Raw genomic sequence first — 17,565 nt, forward strand, 5'->3', positions numbered from 1 at the left:
ATGACTTTGTAACTTTACTTCATCCTATTTACATAGGGCATACACCAAGTAACCAATGGAATCCTCTAGAGGGTATTTTAACTCCCGAAAATTCTGTAACAGGGCCCTTGAGACCCTATGCTTGGGCCAGCTCCCACACTGTGGAGTGTACTTTCATTTTCAATAAATCTATTTATTCCTTCCTTAATTTATGCATTTTGTCCCATTCTTTGTTTAAGACACCAGGAACCTGGACACCCTCCACTGATAACAACTGTGGTGTGTTGCAGTCTTAATTCCCCACCAGAAATTGCTATTCCCCAGCAGCCTATATTCCGTTCCTATATTCACAAATTTAACTTGGATCCTGAATTCATTAGATTTTTCTTTATAATTTCTAAATTACTTTCAAATTACTTTACCATCATAGGAATCTCTCTTTTATTAGGATATTACAGAGGTGTATGACTTTGGGAGAGGGTGTTATAAGTGGAAATATGGGCTCCTGGATCATTTGGTCCATGAGTCAATTTATGTATGTCATTACAACATGAATAGATACATTATTAGGGCTTGCAATGTGCTGCGGGATTTCATAGCAGAATGGGGGAATCATTATGGGCTCTCAAGAGTGAATTGGACTCCATGGAATTTCCAGGATTGGGTGAGTCCAGAAGGTAAAGAGTGAGGGGCTAAGACTCAGGCAACTGATAGTTTTCATTGGAGGAGGGTTTCCTAGGGATGGGTCTCTGGGCACAACTAAAGAGGGGTATTGGGGTCCCTGGCTTAAGAGCACACATTATCCCAATAAAGAATGTGCAGACACCACCACAGCAACTATGCAGTTCAAAGGCTTATCTTTGGGGGAATATTCTTGAGGAAATATCAGTGCTGGTTACATGGTTACACAATATTGGCCTCTCTCTGTCACCTCCCCATTTGTCCCAACACAACACACAGAATCACAAGGCAACTGATGGAGGTTTAGGCAATGTTTTGTAGTTTTCTATGTATAAGTCTTGCAATTTCCTTGGTTAAGTTTATTATTATGTACTTTATAATTTTTATGCTATTATAAAGTTGTTTTCTTAATTTCCTCTTTAGATTGTTCATTGCTAGCACAGAAATACAACTGATTTTTGTGTGCCCATCTTGTATCAGCAACTTTGCTGCATTTATTCTTTAGCTTTAATAGTTTGTTGTGTGTGGATTCTTTAGGATTCTATATCCATCTGCTAATAAAGATAGATTTCATCTTTTTTCAAATTTGAAATTTTTTTATTTCCTAATTTCTTTGGCTAGAATTTCTAATACAGTGTTGAATAGAACTGTCAAAACTGGGCTTCCTTGTCTTGTGATCTTAGGGGGTAAGTTTTCAGTCTTTCACCCTTGAGTATAATGCTAGGTGTGGGTTTTTCATAAGTGCTCTTTATCATGTTGAAGAAGTTCTCTTATATTCCCAGTTTGTTGAGTGTTTTTTTAATCAAGAAAGGCTGTACAATATTGTAAAATGCTTTTTCTGCATCAACTGAAATGACCATGTAGTTTTCTTCATTTTATTAATGTGGTGCATTATAATTCATTTTCATATGTTGATCCTGTTTTCCTGGGATACGTCTCACTTGTTCATGGTGTATAATCCTTTTGGTAAGCCACTGCATAGGATTTGCTTGTATGCTGCTGAGGATTTCTGCATCTATATGCAGGAGGGCTACTGGTCCGTGGTTTGCCTTTCTTGTTATTTCATTGTCTGGCTTTGATATAAAGGTAATGCTGGCTTCATAGGATAAATTAAGAAATGTTCCCTCCTTCTACTTTTTGGGAGAGTTGGGGAAAGATTGGTGTTAACTCTTCTTTAAATGTTTGATAGACATCATCAAGGAAGATATCTGATCCTGCCCTTTTCTTTGTGAGTAGTTTTAAAATTATTCCCTCTTTTCTTGTTAAGGTTGTGATATAAAATAAAAAATATATGTTTGATCTAGGTCCCAGGTTCCTGGCAGAGAGATTGTAAAACCGTTGAAACTTCTGGAGTGAGAGGAGTAAGAGTCTTTTGTTATTAAGCCTCAACCATACCTGAGTTTTTGTTGAGATGACTCTTGGTGGGCCCCTTGCCAGAGGGACCAACCATGTGATTAAAGGGTTGGAACTTTCAGCTGTACTCCCCTTTTTCCTCTCCAGGGAAGGAAGAAGGGCCAAAAAAGGTTGAGTTAATCACCGATGGCCAGTGACTTAGTCAGTCATGCCTACATAAGGGAGCCTTCATGGAAATCTGAAACAAGGTTCAGGGAGCCTCTGGGTTGATGAATGCACCTATTTGCAGGGAGGATGGTGCAATCCAACTCCATGGAACACAAGGTCCTGCACTTCTGACCCTTTTGGACCCAACCCTATGTACTTCTTCATCTGGCTATCAGTTTGTATGCTTTATAAAAGTGGTCTCCAACCATTCTGGCACCAGGGACTGGTTTCATGGAAGACAGTTTTTCCATGGAGGGCAGGAGGGGGATGGTTTCAGCATGAAACTGTTCCACCTCAGATCATCAGGCATTAGATTCTCCTTAGGAATGGGCAACCTAGATCCCCTGCATGTGCAGTTCACAATAGGGTTAATGCTTCTATGCGAATTTCATGTTGCCACTGATCTGAAGGCAGTGCCCAGGCGGTAGTGCTCACTCCCCCACTGCTCACCTCCTGTTATGCAGCCCAGTTCCTAACAGGCCTTAGACTGGTATTGGTCCATGGCCTGGGGGCTGGGGACCCCTGCTTTATAATATCCTTCAACATAAACTGGTAATAAGTATACTGTTTTCCCTGAGCTGTGTGAGCCATTCTAGCAAATTATTGAACCCAAGGAAGGAGTTGTGAGAACCCTCATGTTGTAAAAATTCTTTCTAATTTGGTCTTCAGATCGCTCTCTGAAAAGTGGCTTAAATTCTAGGCCTGCCCTGATGGGGCTCTAGGGAAGATGATCGTGGATGTTTACAGTGTGCCTTTCATGGGATACTGCTTTATCCTGGCAGGCTGCCTAATGCCTAATTGTGTGACCTGTGGCCAGGTGTTCTGCTCACAGGAAACTTGTTTATACTGGCAGATGCCCTTGTGGCTCTTGTCTGATTGGTGTCAGACAAGATAACTCTTGATAACCACTCTCTAGGAAAGCTCTAACCACGAAAAAAGTTAGGTTAGAGTGTGTTGGCCAGGAAAGACACAGAGAAGGCAGCACAACAATACATATGAAACATTAGAAGCCATCTATTACAGATCCGAGAGAAGAGAGCAGCACACATTGCAGGGCCATTGGAAAGTGGGAAGCCATTCAGGACATGCATGTGCAACCAGTGGGTGCTGTGGAGTGACACAGAGAGAGGATTTGTGGCCCTAAAGCCTTAACTAGGGACTGGGAAATTACCCAAGCAGATTTTGGAGGGAAATTCTAATTGGTGGATGTATTATTTATTTATTTATCTGAGACAAAGTTTTATTCTTGTCGCCCAGGCTGGAGTGCAATGGCATGATCTCAGCTCACTGCAACCTCCGCCTCCCAGGTTCAAGCTATTCTCCTGCCCCAGCCTCCTGAGTAGCTGGGAGTACAGGTGTGTGCCACCACACCTGGCTAATTTTTGTATTTTTAGTAGAGACGGGGTTTCACCATGTTGGCCAGGCTGGTCTCAAACTCCTGACCTCAGGTGATCCACCTACCTCGGCCTCCCAAAGTGCTGGGATTACAGGCATGAGCCACGGCGCCCAGGCCAATTGGTGGATTTAAAGCAAGGAGGCATGAGATTTGCAAGGTATGGTGGCTAAGCCCTGTAATCCCAGCACTTTGGGAGGCCAAGATGGGAGAATCACTTGAGGCCAGGAGTTCAACACCAGCCTGGCCAACATGGCGAAACCCCATCTATACCAAAAATACAAAAAATTCAATGGGTGTGGTGGCATACCCCTGTAATCCCAGCTACTAAAGAGGCTGAGGCACAAGAATCCCTTGAACCTGGGAGGCGGAGGTGCAGTGACCCAAGATTGAAACAAAAGAAAAACTTGAGACTTGTTTTGTGGCCTAACATGGTGTCTAGGAGAATGCTCCACGTGCACCTGAGAAGAATGTTTATTCGGATGTGGGATGGAGCATTCTGTTTTATCTGTTAGGTCTAATTAGTGTGTACTGTTGTTCAAGTTCAAGTCTTCTGTTTCTTTACTGATCTTCTGTCTTATTGTTCTTTTCCTTATAGAAAGTGTGGCATTGAAGTCTCTACTGTTGTAGAGATATTTCCACCTGAATTCTGTCAATTTTGGCTTCATATATTTTTAGGGCTCTGTAATAATATATAATTATTATATGCTCTTGATGCATTAATACTATATATAGTATTTTATATATATACATTATATATGTATATATCTTCATCTTTTGTCTCTTACAACTTTTGCCATAAAGTCTTTCGGTTAATATCTAGGAGGTCCTATGGTTTGAATGTGTTCCCTCCAAAATTCCGGTGCTGTCAATGAGATAGTACTAACTAGTAGGATCTTTAAAGGTGATTAGGCCATGAGGGCTTCCTTCTTCATTAATGGGATTAAGTTATTGTAAAGAAGCTTCAAGCAGCATTTAGCTGGTTTGCTAGCTTGCCTTTCTGCCATGTGAGGATGCAGCAAGAAGGCCCTCATCAGCACAAATACCAGCACTCTTGATTTTGGACTTCCAGCCATCTGAATAGTGAGAAATACATTTTTGTTCTTTATTAATTACCCACTCTTAGGAATTCTGTTTAGCTGCACAAAATAAACTAAGACACATGGGATATTTTGTCATTGTTGTTCACTTTCAACCAATTTGTGTTTTGAGATCTCTAGTCTCTGGTAAATACATATACTGTAGTTTATGTTTTGTTTTCCCAATCCATTTTCCCAATCTCTGTCTTTTGGTTGGAGAGTTTAGTCCATTTACATTTAAAGTAAATATTGATATGGAAGAGTTTCTGCCATTTTGATATCTATCTTTTATCTGTCTTTTTTGTTCCTCAATTCAGCCAATATTGACTTATTTTGTATTTGTTTTTTATGTAGTGTATGATTTTCATTCCCCTTATTTGGATGGTTACCCTGAGATTACAACTAATTTTTTTTTTTTTTTTTTGAGATGGAATTTTACTCCTGTTGCCCAGGCCGGAGTGCAATGGTGTGATCTCAGCTCACCACAACCTCTGCCTCCCAGATTCAAACTATTCTCCTGCCTCAGCCTCCCGAGTAGCTGGGATTACAGGCACGTGCCAACACACCGGCTAATTTTGTATTTTTGGTAGAGACGGGGTTTTCCATGTTGGTCAGGCTGATCCACCTGCCTTGGCCTCCCAAAGTGCTGGGATTACAGGCATGAGCCACCGCCCCTGGCCTAACTTCTTAAATTTATAACAATCTAGTTTGAATTAATTTCAATTTAGCTTCAGTGATTTTCACAAACTGTGCTCTTGTACAATTCTGTATATGCATTTGTTGTTACTGTCACAAATTACATCTTTATACATTTCATCCCTATCAATAGAGATCTATAATTGCTGTTCATGCCTTTGTATCTTCAGTCATATGGGGAAAAAAAGAGTTAAAAGCAAAACAGGCCAGGTGTGGTGGCTCATGCCTGTAATCCCAGCACTCTGGGAGGCCAAGGCAAGTGGATTGAGGTCAGGAGTTCGAGACCAGCCTGGCCAACATGGTGAAACTCCATCTCTATTAAAAATACAAGGCCGGGCGCGGTGGCTCACGCTTGTAATCCCAGCACTTTGGGAGGCCAAGGCAGGTGGATCACGAGGTCAGGAGATCGAGACCACGGTGAAACTCTGTCTCTACTAAAAAATACAAAAAATTAGCCGGGCATGGTGGCGGGCGCCTGTAGTCCCAGCTACTCAAAGAGGCTGAGGCAGGAGAATGGCGTGAACCCGGGAGGCGGAGCTTGCAGTGAGCCGAGATTGCGCTACTGCACTCCAGCCTGGGTGACAGAGCGAGACTCCGTCTCAAAAAAAAAAAAAAAATACAAAAATTAGCCGGGCATGGTAGTGCATGCCTATAATCCCAGCTTCTCAGGAGGCTGAGGCAGGAGAATTGCTTAAACCCGGGAAGCCAAGATTGCAGTGAGCCAAGACTGTGCCATTGCACTATAGCCTGGACAAAAAGAATGAGACTCTGTCTCAAAAAAACAAAAAACAAAAAACAAACAAAAAAACCACATCATGGTAACTAGTTCTATATTTACCTATGTAGCTGCCCTTACCAGTGTTATTTCTTCTAATGGCTCTGACACTATTTAATGTCTTTTCATTTAAGCCTACTGGACTCTGTTTAGCATTTCCTGTAGGACATGTCTACTAGTAATGGACTGTTTCAGCTTTTGTTTACTTAGAAATAACAGATAATCTTATTTTATTCCTCAATTTTGAAGAAGTATTTTGCCAGGTATAGAATTTTTGGTCGACAGGCTTCAAGCAGCTCTCAGCTGGTTTTCTGGCTTGCCTTTCTGCCATGTGAGGATGCAGAAAGAAGGCATTTTTTTGTTTTGTTTTGTTTTTTCTCTCTCTTTTCAGCACTTTGTCATCCCATTGCCTTTTAGCTTCTATGGCTTCTAAGGAGAAATTGGCTGGCCTTCTTTGACCATATTGAATTTCTCTCTGGCTGCTTTTAAGATTGTCTTTGTTTTTCTATTCTTTGATTATAATGTGTCTTGGATTATTTATCCTATTTGAATACGGCTTATTGAGCTTCACGGATGTGTGTATCAGCCCATTTTCACGCTGCTGATAAAGACATACCTGAGATTGGGATGAAAAGGAGGTTTAATGGCCTTATAGTTCCACATGGCTGGGGAGGCCTGAGAATCATGGTGGGACGCAAAAGGCACTTCTTAACATGGCAGCAGCAAGAGAAAATGAGGAAGATACAAAATTGGAAACCCCTGATAAAACTATCAGATCTCGCAAGACTTGTTCACTACCACAAGAATGGTATGGAGAAAACTGCCCCTGATTCAAATTATCTCCCACCGGGTACCTCCCACAACATGTGGGAATTATGGGAGTACAATTCAAGATGAGATCTGGGTGGGGACACAGGGCCAAACCATATCAATGTGTATATCCACAACTTCCATAAAATTGATAAATTTCCTGCCATTATTCCAACATAACGTTATTTCTGTGCCTTTGTCTTTCTTGTCTTCTTGCAGATTCATGTAAGGCTCACCTTGGTAATGACTGATGATCTACAGGCCTCATGAGCTCTGGCTCTGTTCATTTTTTTTCTTTTGTTTCTGCCTCCAAGACTCAATAATATCAATTGATCTACCTTTATGTTCACTGATTCTTTCTTCTGAGTGCTCGAATTTGATTCAGAGCATGTCTAGTGAATTTCACTTCAGTTACTGTACCTTTCAGCTTCAGAATTTCTACTTGGCTCCATTTTAAAATTTCCCTATTTCTGTGGATATTCTCCACTTTGTGAAACACCATTCTCTTCATTTCATTTGGTTCTTTGTTCATGGTTTCCTTTAACTCTTTGAACATGTTTAAATCATTCATTTATTTGTCTAGTAAATTCAATGCCTTAGAATCCTCTGAAGTTTCCTTTTTTTTTTTTTTTTTTTTTTTTTGGTGAATGGGCCATACTTTGGTGTTTCTTTGCATGTGTCATTTTGTTATTGTTATTGGTCAGAACTGGGCAGTGGAACTCTGGGAATCATAATCTTCCCCTTCTCTAGGGTTTGTCGTCGCTACTTGTTGTGGGCTGTAATTTGTTTAATGACTTTTATAAACTACTTTTGTAAAGACTCTCTTTGTGGTCATGTGTGGTCACTGCAGTCTCTTTCATTAGTTTAATAGTCATATTGGGGCTCAGCACAGATCTCATTGAATGCCTGGAGCAAGAAGAAAAAGAGGAATAAGGAGAAGTAGAAGGGGGAGAAGGAGAAGAGGAGAAGGAAGAGGAGGGGGAGAAGTAGGTGGAGAAGGAAGAGGAGGAGAAGAAGAGGAAGAAGAAAAAAAGAAAAAATACTCTCAATTTTTGCAGATTGGCTCTGAGTAGGGGCAATCTGTCAATGCTTAGCCAGGCCATTAACAACTCTGCCTTTGCCTTTACATTCTGCTTGTGTTGAGCCTAAAGATCATCCAAAGATAACAGCTTAAGAGTTTTCTCAGGCACATGACTCACCAGTATATATGAGCTATTTAAAAAAAACTCCGTGTTCCACACCAATGTATCTTCTCAGCCTCTCCCCATATCTTTTGGCCCTTCTATTGCTTATCCTGTTATCCCTTGACCTAGTCTGCCATAGCCATACTTTCCCTTTTAAATGTCATATGATTTTAACTTAAGTATGCCAGTGAGAGAAAACTGTTTGGAATGTGGAAGGCAGACATGAACATTAGTCTCAGGAGAACCTAGTGACCAGATAAAAGATTTGCACACCCCCTACCCCCACCAGCACTAAGTACACATTTAAGGCAGTCAGAAGCAGTCGCTTTTCAGACATCTTGATGATCTTTAGCTATTCTACCCACCCTGGTGCTTCAGGACATACTTGCCAGTCATTACAGCTGTGATCTACAAGCTGTAGTACTTCATATAGCTCACTGCTGAAACTCCTCTAAAATCCTTGCTTTAATTTTTAATATAATTCTTATACTCAAATATTTTATGTGTTTGTCTGGTCAAACACAGACAGATACAATCCCTAAGAATACTATATTTTCAAATGCTAATTATCTCAACTAGCATTACTGTATTGGTTGCATGGTCCATTGGTTCTCCTACAATTTGATCTCAATGAAAGGTTATTTTAATGATTTTTAAAAATCTAGTAAAAGAACTTTGATGCTCAAGAATATTGAATACATGGAACAACTAATATCCAAATAGATAAGAATGAAATTGGACCCCTACCTCACATCATACAGAAAAGGTAATTCAGAACAGATTGAAGAACTTAATATAGGAGCAATAATTATGAGACACTTATAAGAAAACACAGGTGTACATCTTCCTGACCTTAGCAGGTTAGGCAATGGTTTCTTAGATACAACACCTAAAGCACAAGCAACCTTCCCCATGGCCCAATATGTACGTCAAGTTGCATAAAAATTTAAAACTTGTATATCAAAGGACACTACCAATGTGAAAAGACAATCTACAAAATGGGAGAAAATATTTGCAAATTACATAACTGATACGGATATTATATCCAGAATATATAAAGAATCATTGCCACCCAAAAAGACAAAAAAAATTTAAAAACATGCATAAGATTTGAATATTTATCTAAACAAGATATACAAATGGCAATTAACACATGAAAAGATGCTCACCATTAGTCACTCAGGAATACAAAACTACAATGAGATACTACTTCACATCTACTGGGATGGCTATAGTCAAAAAGATGAAAAACAACAACTGTTAATGAACTGGAGAAATTGGAATCCTCATGCATTGCTGGTAGAAATGTAAAATGGTACAGCTGCTTAAGAAAACAGCTCCTTGGCCGGGCACGGTGGCTCACACCTGTAATCCCAGCTATTCAGGAGAGTAGGTGGGATTATTTTGTTTTATTTTATTTTACTTGTAAAATGAATCGCTTGAACCTCGAGGGGGTGGGGAGGTTGTGGTGAGCTGAGACTGCACCATTGCACTCCAGCCTGGACAACAAGAGCAAAACTTTGTCTCAAAAATAAAAAACACACATATATATATGAAAATAATTGATATTTTGAGAAAAAAAGCCCATTAAAGATTCTGGACACAAAGCTTTGTTTTGTAGTGCTGTGGGATTGCTAACATGTCCAGTAGGCAGGAAGAAGGGAGAGAATGACCACAAGGCTTCACAGAAATGTGAGCTCCAGTGATGATGAGAGAAAGAGTAGAAACCATAACGCAACATTTTGGTTTCCATCCGGTAAAAGTCATGAGGCTTAACTGAACATAATATCAATTGTTACTGCAATGCAACAACTTAACTCTGAATGGATATCTGATTTAAATTGTAAAGATGAGTAATGAAATTTATAGAATAGATCAAAGGAGAACAAAATGATTTCTCACACAGCCCGAAAAGCATTAATGTGAAGTATAAAAGGAGAAATGACAATTCAGTTTATAAAAAGTTTAAGAGCTAATATTAATAAAAAGATAAGAAAGATAGAACAAAAACCAAGGAATTACTTGTTTCCAGCATATATAGTGTACTCAAATCAATAAGAAAAAGAAAAGCAATACAACTGAAAAAAATATTATCTATCTATATGTATACACACACATACACACACACACACACGTATATCCAAAATACATAAGGAACTCATACAACTAGATACCAAAAACATGAATAACTTGTCCTAAAATGGGCAAAGGACCTAAATAGACACGTCTCACAAGAAGAAATCCAAATAGTCAACAGACATATGAAAAAGAGACAGCATCTCTAATATCAGAAAAATGTAAAATAGAACTATAATGAGCTACCACTTCACACTTGATAGGTCGACTATTATCAAAAGGACAAAGATAAGTGTCGGTGAGGATGTAGGAGAAGGAAATCCTCACACATTGTTATGGGAATGTAAATTGGTGCAGCCATTGTGGAAACTACCAGGAGGTAGCTCAAAAAACATATGAATAGAATTGCCATTTCATCCAACAATCCCATGTCTGGATAAATATCCAAAGGCGGCAGGGGGCGGTGGTTCACACCTGTAATCCTAGCACTTTGGGAGACCGAGGTGGGCAGATCACTTGAGGTCAGGAGTTCGAGACCAGCCTAGCCAGCATGGAGAAACCCCATCTCTACCCAAAATACAAAAATTAGCTGGGAGTGGTGGCAGGCACCTGTAATCCCAGCTACTGGTGAGGCTGAGGCAGGAGAATTCCTTGAACCCAGGAGGCGGCGGTTGCAGTGAGCCGAGATTGTGCCACTGCACTCCAGCCTGGGCAACAGAGCAAGACTCTGTCCTCCCCAAAAATATATGTATATATAATATATATATATTTATTTAATATATATTTATAAAAATATATTTTTATAACATTTGGCATAATTTATATAATTTAATAATTTATATAATTATATTTATATAAAAAAATATATTTATACACACACACATATATAAAATCTCCAAAGGAATTTAAAACACAATCCCCAAAATATATCTTGAATTCCGATGTTTATTGGAGCATTATACAGAATAACCAAGATATAGAAATAACCTCAATGTGCTTGAACAGATAAATGGATAAAGACTCTGTGAGATACACATACAACACACACACTATATATACATATAGTGCCAGGCAACCTACACACGTGTGTGTGTGCATGTGTATAAAACACAGTGTACTAATACTCAGCTTTAAAAAAAAATGCCACTTGCAACAACATAGATGGAGCTGGATGATATTATGCTAAAATTATGCAAAGTGAAATAAACACAGAAAAGAACGAGACACTGGCGTGGGGCACGAGGTGCTCACTGCGCAAGCGCAGCCACACCGCGAGGTTTGCAGCTGGAGGCTGGGAGCGTTCGTGGCTTCCTCTTTTCTTGCTGAGCCTTCGGAGCTCTGGGAAGTGGCTGCACCTTGGCGGCTCCCCAGAGGGCGCGGTGCTAATCGTAAGTTGTCAGCCTGGGTGGCTGGGCCCGGCTCAGGGCAGGGTTGGGCATTTCCAATGGTAGGGGGCTCGGGCCGCCCCTCCGCGGGACCCTCCCGTTGGGACAAGGCCGATCGCCTGGGCGGTTGGAGCCGCTATCCTGGCGCGAGACGGTGGACAAGTCCTATATTCAAGAGAAGATACCTTTGAACAGTTTCGAAGGATCTAAAACGTATGTGTCTGCAGACATCAATGAGGATGAAGAATTAGTAGGAGAGATTAATAGATCAAAAACGTTTGCTGGCTTTGCAGGTGGTGGGCCTGCCTGGGCATCGGCGCGATGGAGGGGACGCCCTGAGGGGCCTTAGCTGCCCTGAAGCTGTAGACAGGTGGCACCGTGGAGGCTCAGCAGTTGACAGACACAAGAAAGCAGCGCCGAATTGCAGGTTTATCCGCAGCTTTTATTTTGAAAACAGTGCCACCAAACCTGCAAATCCTGGTGTCCCAAATGGTCAATACCAAGTTGAAAACCATCAGGGAGAGGAAAAGCATTGTGATTTAGACAGGCCCTCTGAGACTCGTGCAGACCGGCTTTTGAGAAGTGGACAGGTGGTGGATAGATCAGACTCCACACACCCGAGGAGCCCTGCCATGCAGTGAAGAAGCTAGATTAAAGTCGTTTCACAGCTGGCCAGCCTCTGCCCACTTGACCCCGAGACAGCTGGCCAGTGCCGGGCTGTGCTACACAGGCACCGATGACCAAGGGCAGTGCTTCTGTTGTGGCGGGAAACTGAAAAACTGGGAACCTGGCGATTGTGCCTGGTCAGAACACAAGAGACATTTTCTTAATTGCTTCTTTATTTTGGGCCGCAACGTTAATATTCGAGGTGAATCTGATGTTGTGAATTCTGATAGTAATTTCTCAAATTCAACAAATTCTCCAAGGAATCCATCCATGACAGGTTATGACGCCCGGCTCATTACTTTTGGGACATGGATGTACTCCGTTATCAAAGAGCAGCTTACAAGAGCTGGATTTTATGCTATAGGTCAAGAGGATAAAGTACAGTGCTTTCACTGTGGAGGAGGGCTAGCCAATTGGAAGCCGAAGGAAGACCCTTGGGAACAACATGCTAAATGGTATCCAGGTTGCAAATATCTGCTAGAAGAGAAGGGACATGAATATATAAACAACATTCATTTAACCCGTTCACTTGAGGGAGCTCTGGTAAAAACTACCAAGAAAACACCATCACTAACTAAAAGAATCAGTGATACCGTCTTCCCTAATCCTATGCTACAAGAAGCTATACAAATGGGGGCTGGGCGCGGTGGATCACGCTTGTAATCCCAGCACTTTGGGAGGCCGAGGCGGGCGGATCACGAGGTCAGGAGATCGAGACCACGGTGAAACCCCGTCTCTACTAAAAATACAAAAAAATTAGCCGGGCGTGGTGGCGGGCGCCTGTAGTCCCAGCTACTCGGAGAGGCTGAGGCAGGAGAATGGCGTGAACCCGGGAGACGGAGCTTGCAGTGAGCCGAGATCGCGCCACTGCACTCCAGCCTGGGCGACAGAGAGAGAGTCAAAAAAAAAAAAAAAAAAAAAAAAAAAAAAAAAAAAAAAAAAAGCTATACAAATGGGATTCAGTTTCAAGGACATTAAGAAAATAATGGAGGAAAAAATTCAAACATCTGGGAGCAACTATAAAACGCTTGAGGTTCTTGTTGCAGATCTGGTGAGCGCTCAGAAAGACACTACAGAAAATGAATCAGACTTCATTGCAGAGAGACATCAGCCCTAAAGAGCCGCTAAGGCGTCTGCAAGAAGAGAAGCTTTGTAAAATCTGCATGGACAGACAAATCGCTGTCATTTTTATTCCTTGTGGACATCTGGTCACTTGTAAACAATGTGCTGAAGCAGTTGACAGATGTCCCATGTGCAGTGCAGTCATTACTTTCAAGCAAAGAGTTTTTATGTCTTAATGTAACTCTACAGTGGGCGTGCTATATTCTTATCACCCTGATTAAATGTGTGATGTGAACCGACTTTAAGTAGTCAGCACTGAATTCCATCAGCATTTGCTGCCAAGTAGAAAAAAAAAAATGCAAGCCGGGCGTGGTGGCTCACGCTTCCCAGCACTTTGGGAGGCCGAGGCGGGATCATCCTGGCCAACATGGTGAAACCCCATCTCTACTAAAAATAAAAAACTAGCTGGGAGTGGTGGCATGCGCCTGTAGTCCCAGCTACTTGGGAGGCTGCAGCAGGAGAATCACTTGAACCCCGGAGGCGGAGGTTGCAGTGAGCCGAGTTTGCACCACTGCCCTTGACAAGAGTGAGGCTCCATCTCAAAAAAAAAAAAAAAAAAAAAAGCAAAAGGAAGTGCTTTAGTTGGCAAGCTAAACTTTTGAATTTTTGCATTTTTTCAGGGTATTAGCTGTAGTATTTATTCATTTTTTTCTGTTGTTTAATTGAAATCCTAGGCCAAGAAATATTGTATTATAACTGATCACAATATATATTTGTGGTATACTGACTTAGTTTCTAAGTGTAAGTGAATTAATCATCTGAATTTTTTATTCTTTTCAGAGAGGTTTCACAAATGGAGCATTCTGTATAAACATGGAGATTGGAATTTTGTTTTTTTTTCCGAATGAATGACAACTTTATTTTTCTTACACTTTTAAGGCTGATGAAAAACCTTCATTTCAATTGAAAAGTATGATAACTGTGTTCACTCATTAATTATTATGAAAGTTTTCTAAAACACAACTTGAAAACATCCAGCATGCATGTTTAATATCAGTACAATAAATTCAAGACCAAGTATACATGTTACATTCTGCAACGCTAGATTACAAATTATCATCGTCATCATCAACATCATCATCATCATCAACATCTTCACGTTTTCTTTTCAATGCATTTGATGATCCATTGGCAGTATTTTGTGATGATACCATATTAGTGGTAATAAGAATGTTTTTGGACCCGATTAATCAGAACATTCTGAACTGCTGAGGTTTCAGGAATTGAAGCTTTTACAGCTGGAGACTGAGAAGTAGGCATCTGTACTGTAAACCTTTGACCTGTGAGGGACATGGGAGTCCCTACTTTAGTTGAAACAGACATGGTCTGTGGGGTTGGTGTGCCTAGTGTGGGAGTACTTGGTCTGCTAGTAACTGAACCAACACTTAACCGCGGGACTGTTATTCTTCCCGCAGAAGTTGATGCCTTTTTCTGTAAAGATGTCAGCCTATAGTTTGGAGCTGTTAAGCAATATCTATCAGGTGGCAACCTAGGACCTGAATATGGCTTGATCAATGGCAAAGGGGTTTGATTTCTTTGCCTTGCAATATCTAATAAAAAATCTCTTGGGGGAGGAGAGGTAAAAGACTGATCAGCTCGGCACTGGATTGCCAATCGCACATCTGCATCAACAGCAGCTTTCTTAGCATGGCTTGAATACATTTTTGCATCATCTAGAATTGTGGTCACATTTCGGAAGGCAAACTCCAACATCTGATTTATAACTCTTGGCTCATATTCTGTAATCCCCATATCCTTCAGGATTTGTGCCATCATCTGTGCATCCTTCGGCATGCTCTTGGGAGAAGCCATCTTGCCAGACTCCATGGCCAGACTCCATGATATCCGATGATCAGACTTTAGGTCATTTGAAAAAAATATGCACATTAGATCAATGTGAAATAGTTACTTTAGTAGCAACTGTCAGGAGCGTAAAAAAATTTTAAATCTATGTTAAACTGTAAAAAAATTTTTTAAATTTAAACCATATGTTTTCTTAATTGTAATGAGGCATACTTAAGGTCGCTTTAATTTATTGAGTTCCTACCATGTATAAATCATTGTCGACTATAAAAAGATGAAGACACAAATAAGGGAGCGATAAAAGATTAGGGGAAAACAGGGTAAAATAAATAAAAACAATGATCATCTTAGAATATATGCAGTTGCATGCAAATCTCACACTAATCTAAGATACCGTAGCATAGTCATGTCCTACACCTGAGCTCAAAACAGTCTCTTTCCAGTGAGACCAATATACTCACTGTGCTCATACATATGTTTAGCAGTACCAAACCTTTGTTTGCTCAACTTAAAAACATTCTCCTTATTCACATTCTACCTATCCGAAATCCAGTCTCTTTATAGGAGCCTTCCCAATTATTCACAAGAATTGGCAACCATTTTCAAGGCGGAAGGGAAAATGGTCAAAATAACCAGGACATAGCATTAGACACTTAATATTTCTGTGGATTCCCTAACAGAGTATATATTCTTTAATGGCAATCTCTGTTTTTTGTACCCTATGACAATACCTAGCACTAACACTCCACTTATCAGACTTTAAAAAAAAACAAAACAAATCTAACACCAAAGTGTCCCTTACCTTCTCGAACTAAATCACCCACATTAATGTATTTCAGTCCTGATTTTGACACAAGTTCTTTGCCTAGTGTGGTTTTTCCAACCCCTGGGGTACCGGTGAGCAGGATGTTTGGAAGCAACATGGAGATTGGAGTTAATGCACCAATCACATAACTAATTTTGTGTGAAAAAGTAATGAACTGTTCTATACTGATGGAAAGATACATGTTAATTTTGGATGTTTGTGTTTTAGAATTCTGTCCATTTTCTTTTAAAATTATAAACATGTACTTGTGTGAATGAGTTTTTAAATTTGAACAATAATTGTTTAGGTCAGGCTTGGTGGCTCCCACCTATAATCCCAGCACTTTGAGAGGCTGAGTTGGGTGGATCATTTGAGCTCAGGAGTTCGAGAACGACCTGGGTAACATAGTGAAACTCCTGTCTCTACTAAAAATACAAAACAAAACAAAAAATGTTAGCCAGATGTGGTAGCGCATGTCGGTGGTCCCAGCAACTTGAGAGGCTGAGATGGGAGGATCCCGTGAGCATGGGAGGTGGAGGCTGCAGTGAGCTGAGATTACAACACTGCACTCCAGCCTGGGTGACAGAGTGAGACCCTGTCTAAAAAAAAAAAATAAAATAATAAAGAAGAGTTGTTTAAATACGCTTAAAAAGAGTCAAAAATGGGTAAAACTGAAAGTTTAAAAATGCTTCACAGAACGTTCAGGGTTCACATTTCAAGATTCTCAAAACAGATGTATTGCAGATGTGAGTTACTACAGAGAATAGTTTGAAAGTCAAACTGTTAAAAATTATATTTTTGTTGTATTTTCTAACAGAAAGAGCATTTTTATGGTCTCCTAAACTCTGTTGATGACTAGTAATCAGCAAAGTTGATTTAAACGAATAAGTAATACTCATTTAAAGCACTGCAAACTTAAATGAGTTTTAAAAATTAAATTATAACTGCCTTGTTCCTGTTTTACTATGCAAATCCTTAGCTCTTCACCTTAGCACTGTCTTCTGCTTCAGTTTAGTTATATAAAATTGCATTTGACCTGTAATATTCAACATTTTAAAATCTTAACTTAAAGCACCCTACAAGGGAAGAAAAGAGTGAAAATTTTTAAAATATGTTTTCCAGGGCACTTCAGCTCCGGGTCAGATCAGTAGTTCAGTCTAGTTGTTAGCCAAGGAATCAATAATTGAATTGTTTTAACGTAAGTGTTTCCCTGTTTGGGGAACCTCCATTCAGTAAAATTTATTTTTTAAAAGGAGAAATACTGAATGATCTTACTTATGTACAGAATGCAAAATAGTCACACTCATAGAATCAGAGAGTGGGATGGATGGTGGTTGCCAGGGGCAGTAGGGGAGAGAAATGGGAGAAAGTTGATCAAAGGGTACAAAGAGTAACGTGTGCAGGATTAATAATTTCTGGAGATCTAATGTACAGTTTAGGAATCACTGTTTAAAAATACCATATTGTTATGTGTGAAATTTTCTAAGAGGATAGATCTTAAATTTCATCTTCTCACCCCCCACACAAAGATGGTAACTGTGTTGAGGTGAT

General features: G+C 40.2%; 2 pseudogenes; one reads left to right on the forward strand and one right to left on the reverse strand.

The window, feature by feature from the left end:
- The first annotated feature begins 582 nt into the window (after window positions 1–582).
- Window positions 583–13,707, forward strand: LOC129459525 (E3 ubiquitin-protein ligase XIAP-like; annotated as a pseudogene).
- A 560-nt stretch (window positions 13,708–14,267) lies between these two features.
- LOC129460737 (transcription initiation factor TFIID subunit 9-like) lies at window positions 14,268–16,134 on the reverse strand (annotated as a pseudogene).
- Between the last annotated feature and the right edge of the window lie 1,431 nt (window positions 16,135–17,565).

This window comes from Symphalangus syndactylus, chromosome 13 (genome assembly GCF_028878055.3).
Source record: "Symphalangus syndactylus isolate Jambi chromosome 13, NHGRI_mSymSyn1-v2.1_pri, whole genome shotgun sequence".
Classification (NCBI taxonomy): domain Eukaryota; kingdom Metazoa; phylum Chordata; class Mammalia; order Primates; family Hylobatidae; genus Symphalangus; species Symphalangus syndactylus.